This window comes from Pteropus alecto, unplaced genomic scaffold (assembly GCF_000325575.1).
Source record: "Pteropus alecto unplaced genomic scaffold, ASM32557v1 scaffold584, whole genome shotgun sequence".
NCBI classification, from domain to species: domain Eukaryota; kingdom Metazoa; phylum Chordata; class Mammalia; order Chiroptera; family Pteropodidae; genus Pteropus; species Pteropus alecto.
Window position 1 is genome coordinate 63,330 of NW_006434844.1, and position 5,789 is coordinate 69,118.

Below are 5,789 nucleotides of genomic sequence, written 5' to 3' on the forward strand. Positions count from 1 at the left end.
TCTCAACCATAAGAAGAGATGGAAATACTGTCATTTGTGACAACATGGATGGACCTCAAGATAACCATACTAAGCAAAATAAGCCAAAGAGAAAAGGTTGAAAATCACATGATATCACTTATATGTGGGATATAAAGCTAAAAGCAACAAATGAACAGGACGAACAGACACTCAGGGACATGGACAATGGACTAGTGGTTACCAGAGGGTAGGGAGTGTGGGAGGAGGGGAGAGGTAGACAGGGTAAAGGGTAAAGGGGGTCAAATATCGGGAGGAGGAGTAGGGTGAAGTGGGTAAAGGGGATCTAATATATGGTAGCTGAAGGAAACTGGACTCTGGGTGGTAATCACACAATAGAGTATATAGATGTCAAATTATAATGTACACTCCAAAATTATATGATTGTATTAACCAATGTTACCCCAATAAACTTAAAAAAATCCTGCTTGTCATAAAAAAGATAACAGAAATCCTAATTTGTTAAATGGGCAAAAGATATGAACAGGCTAGATACAGAAGAGGAAACCTGCAAAGTTCACAAGGATATAGTGGGATGGAGATGGGTACAGTCATAAGAGAGAACAGTCTGGCACGACAGAGTCTTTCTTAAACCCTAGCAATTCTGCTCCTGGGAATTTGTCACCTACCCCTTTAAGGCCTATGTATGAGGATGTTCTTCACAGCATTGTTTGTGGAGGTGGGAGTCGGGACCACCTAGGTGTCCAACTGACTTTCACTTTTGCCCTTCTTTCAGATCGTTAGGTGGGTCTTCTTCATTCATGATCTCCTTCTTGTGATGTGAGCATTAACAGAAGGCAATATGGGAAATGACGAAGGATTGTTGAGCTCAGTATGTTCTTTGGGGTTTCCTTCACATATCTGAGCAGACCATCCATGCCTATTTGCTACCTACCCATGGGGATCCAGTTCTCTACTGACATATTTTTTTAATGATGATGATTAAAACCTATTTGCTAAATCTGAAAGTAAAAATTACAACCTCTGCTCAAGGCTACACCTTTGTAAGTCCCACAGAAGAAGCCGAAGTAGAAAACTCATTTTTAAGTAATCTATAATTTATTGTGAGTCTTTAAATCCTATGTATCTTCCATACAAGAACGTGTCTCACTTCCCTCGTCCTACTCTCCACTGCTCATTACTCAGAGAATCCACTGGCCTGCTCTCTTCATGTTTAGCTGTTATCCTGGACTGAATTTGAATAATTTCTGTAGCTTCTGTTTCCTCCTGAAAAAAAATATGGCTTTACAGTTCAGACAACTTGAGTCATTTGCTCTCTAAGGAGTTAGTTCACTGACACCATCCATTCATGCCTGCTGACTGTTCCTTTATCATCCCTTTCAAATAGGTCTAGTTTACCATCTGCGATCTTTGGCATGTCTCCTTTGACATGTGCTTCAACCTAAATATCATCTTTATTAGTATAAAGCCAATTGGGAAAAATGTGGCTTAGGTAGGTGAATTTGCGAACCTCCTACCTTGGGATAGCCCACCTCAGGGAAATATGGGGCTTGGAACACAGTTCTGACACAGTTCTGACACTAACTACCTGAAGTTAGGTCAAATTTCACATGTTGAAACCATAGTCCTCCACAAGACTCCCCTCACTTCAGACAACAGTTGCAAGCTCTGGGATTCTCAGACCACCACACTTTTGACCAACTGGCTAAAGCTTCGGGATTTCCACTACTCTCTCAGATTCAATAATTCACTGAAACAACTCACAAAACTCAGGAAAACACCATACTTACTGTTATACTTTTATTATAAAAAGATGCAAATCAGGACTAGCCAATGAAGAGATGTGAGACCTGGGAGTGTCTAAAACATGAAGATTCTATGTCCTCAGGATGTGTCACTCTTCCAGCATATCAATGTGTATCATCAATCAGAGAAGCTTTCCCGAACTTCAGTGTCCAGAGTGTTTTATTGGGGTTTCATTATGAAGGCATGATTGATTGAATCATTGGCCATGTGATTGAATTCAATCTCCAGGTACTTTCTCTTTCCTGGAGGTCGTACCGATATCACCTGGTTCAAAGCCCCACCCTCTAATCATCTAATTGGTCATTCTGGCATGGCCAACTCCCATGTTAAAAGTATCTTGGGGGTCCACCATGAGTGACCTCATTTAGCATAAACTTAGATGTAATCCAAAAAGCCAACCATGAATAACAAAGACAGTCCTATTAGTAAAGTCCAAGAATTTAGAGGTTACCTTGAGAACCAGGGACAAAGGCAAGCCAAATGCTTTATTATACAACACATACTTACCCAGGTTGTTGCCTGCCATTGGTGCTGGTGGAGACAGAAAGAGAAAGACACCAAATTCTTTGCACCCAGCACTACAGGAAATGTTGAAGATAGTTCTTCAGGCTGAAGGGAAATGACACCAGGAAGATGCAATGACCAAAATCAGGTAGGAAGAAAGCAGCTCAAATATTAATGCGTGGAACAGGTTCAAGAGAGATTGTATCAAGAGGAACCAGAGACAACACACATATACAACTCTTTCAAGTTTTGCTGTAAGGAGAAAGAGAGAAATAGTGCCAGAGCTGTGAGAAAAGATGAGAAATTGAGTAGAGCCATGTCACATGGTCAACGCCAGCTGCAAGGGAGGCTGGGAATGTGAATATTAGCTTTTACATGCTCTCATGTGGAGGTGGGCAAGGGCAAGGGAGATGCACACTGAATTAGTCTTTCGAGTGTGCTACAGTGAATGCAGTTCTCGATTTTTAGCTCTCTGGACCAGGTCCTGTCCTGGTTATCCTTTGTCTCCCATTATGATAAATAATCTTTTAGTAGAGCTTTTTAAACAGGTTTCTATTTCTTATACTTGAAAGAGCTTGATGATGAGAGAGAGAGAGAGAGAGAGAGAGAGAGAGCGCACTAGGTGATTCTCACACCAGTCCCATCTCAGAGGAGCAGGAGTTTTCCCAGGAGAGGTGGGAGTCATGACTGGAAGTATCAATGGGAAGCAAGGAGAATGCCAACTTCCCCATCCTGAAGAACACGAGCAGCTTCTTTCTCCAGTGGGCCAGTGATGTCCTCAAGAGGTGGCTGGGTTTCATTCAAAGCCAGAGCTGGATGAAAGCTAAGAAAAGACACTGAGATGTAGGGGAGCTTGTTGATCATGAAAAGGAATGTTTGGGACTAAGTGAACTTACTCTGTTTCAGCCCAAGGTGCAGGAAAGAAAACCGAGAGAGAGATCAGTGTCACAAAGACCTTCAGTTACAGATGGTGGGGACATTTAGCAAGGCTTGTGGTAGAAGAAAGCCTCAGATGAGGTGTTCTTAATGGCTCCTTCCAGCCCTAGTATTCCATAATTCAGTTAAGTCCTCAAGAGTCAACTTGAGTTCTGTCTTCTCAAATAAGTAGAATGATTGTCATCCACGGTTAGAGGAATTTGACTCGTGGTGAAATGAGGAGGCCTAAAAAAATCTGGTCAGAAGGGATCTGGTGTGGTCACCATGCCCCAGGGTCTGATCCTCAGCTGGGCCAGTTCAGAAGTCCAGCTGCATCACAGCTGTAGCAGCCCAGACAACTTTCATCAAATAGAGCAACTGACTGAAGGAACCAAATTTATGGGCACCGATGTATAAAGCCCAGGTAGCAAATATTAATAGCTGTGAGAATAGTAACTGTCGGGTAGACGTGCTGCTCAGCTGACTGTGGTAGAAATTTTACAGGGGCTTCAAGGAGGCCCTTGGAGTGATCCTTCCTTAACTTGAGCTTTTTATTCACCTCCTAACTTAAAATTTAAATCACCACTGCTCTGAAATATTGAATTCACCTAGGACATGATCCCCACTCCACCTGCTATCTTCACCTATTATCTGAGGCCTCATTCACTGTGGTTCCCAGAGCTTCCTCCTTTGTTTGGCATTTTTGTGCATCATCCTTCCTTAACATATTTCTTCAATTTATCACGCTGCTGCTTTCTTCCCTAGAGTCATGACGAGAGTCCTTGAGGAAAAGAAAAAGGGGAGGTGGTCTCCCTGAGGTAAAGAGGAGAGATGAGGTAGATTCTTTTTCCTCTGCCTTGAAATCCCTTATTTAACACTGAAAATGGGCTGCTTACAGGGCACCAGAGTACCGAGGAAGGGCAATGGGAGAGGCCCCAGTGCAAGCAGCCAGAGAGGTGAGTCCCTGAGATGGAGAAAGAGGAGGAACAAAGCATTGCCCTGAGGGATGATCTGCACCGTTTGCAGAGAGAGACTGAGCTGTGCAGCAGTCTGTGACTGTGTATTTCTGAATTTGTCCCTGTCTATGGGTCTATAAATAGGTCTGCCTGAAGAAATTGGGAAAATAAAGGCAAACCTGTCTCGTTTGTGAGGAAGGTATTGAAGCCAGAGGGTGACCAGTGTCTAGAATGGCTTGTGGCTTGAGGAAGCATAACATTGAGCAAAGTGACTGAGGGGAGTCCCTGCCTGAGGCTCAGATTGTTTCTGTCAGTCTTGTTCTCTGTCCCCTTCTACTGGTCAGGCAGCTTTAATCTCTTAGGTATATGCAGTAGGGACCTGCAGCCAGAGAACAAGAATGTTTCAATATATACAAATCTAACTGTGATACACCACATAAATAGAATGAAAGATAAAAATCATATGATCATTTCCATAGATGTAGAAAAAGCATTTGACCAAATACAACATACTTTCATGATTAAAACCTTCAATAAAATGGTAATAGAGGGAACATACCTCAATATAATAAAGGCCAGCCATGTGGCAAACCCACGACAAACAGTACACTCAACAGTGGAAGGTTGAAAGCTTTTCCTCTAAGATCAGGAACAAGACAAGGCTGGTCAGAATGCATATACTGTAAGGTTACAATCTCTAAAATATTAAATTCATTGAGAAGTCATTTTTGGCCCAGCCAGTGCTTTATCCTGGTGGACATATCCTTTGTACTTGAAAAGAGTATGTGGTCTACACAGGTCTAAATTTTAGATTTTGGATAATGTTCTAAAAATATCAATTCAATCAAGATAGTCAATAGTATTGTTCAGATCGTCTGTGTCTGGGGTCAACAAACTTTTAATGTGAAAGACCAGATAGTCAAATTTTAGGTTTTTAAGCCACATAGGGTCGCTGTTGCTGCTTTCTTGTTTTTCCTTCTCCTCCTTTCCCTCCCCTCCTCCCCTATCTTCTTCTTTACTATTCATTAAAAGTGAAAAACCATTCTTAGCTCATGGGCTATTCAAAAACAGGCTGTGAGCTGCATTTGGCCAGTTGTCTCCTCCCTCTTGCTGAGAGAGGATGCTGAAATCTCCAACTGTGATTTTTGACCTGTGCTTTTTACCTATTAATTCTATCAATTCTTGCTTCATGTATTTTGAAGGTATGTTATTAGGCATAAACATATTTATGATTGTTTTATCTTCCGGGTGGATTAATTGCTACTTTTACTATTACGAAATACATCCCTTTATCTTTGGTAATATAGTTTTCCTTGACATCTGCTTTTTCTAATATTGGTAGAACTGCATCAACTTTCTTTGCTTACTATTTACTTTGATATGTTGTTTCCATCCTCTTCCTTCCAATCTATTGGTGTCTTAATATTTTAACCGTGGCTCACGTAGATGGCATGTAGTTTGGTTTTTAGAAAATCCTTCTAATAATGTCTACTTTTAAAATGGATTATTTGGTCTATGACCATGCCACCCTGAACAAGCCCGATCCCGTCTGATCTCGGAAGCTAAGCAGGGTGGGGCCTGGTTAGTACTTGGATGGGAGACCACCTAGGAAGACCAGGTGCTGGAGGC

At 41.8% G+C, this 5,789-nt stretch overlaps 1 protein-coding gene and 1 non-coding gene across 2 annotated transcripts in view; both read left to right on the plus strand.

Moving 5' to 3' along the window:
* Nucleotides 1-5,789, plus strand: part of LOC102879744 (olfactory receptor 3A3) — a 21,206-nt gene that overhangs the window by 10,354 nt on the left and 5,063 nt on the right. The gene's annotated exons all lie outside the window — the stretch shown is intronic.
* Nucleotides 5,672-5,789, plus strand: LOC112478880. Its single transcript, XR_003045987.1, has one exon. It is a non-coding gene; the product is annotated as a 5S ribosomal RNA (ribosomal RNA).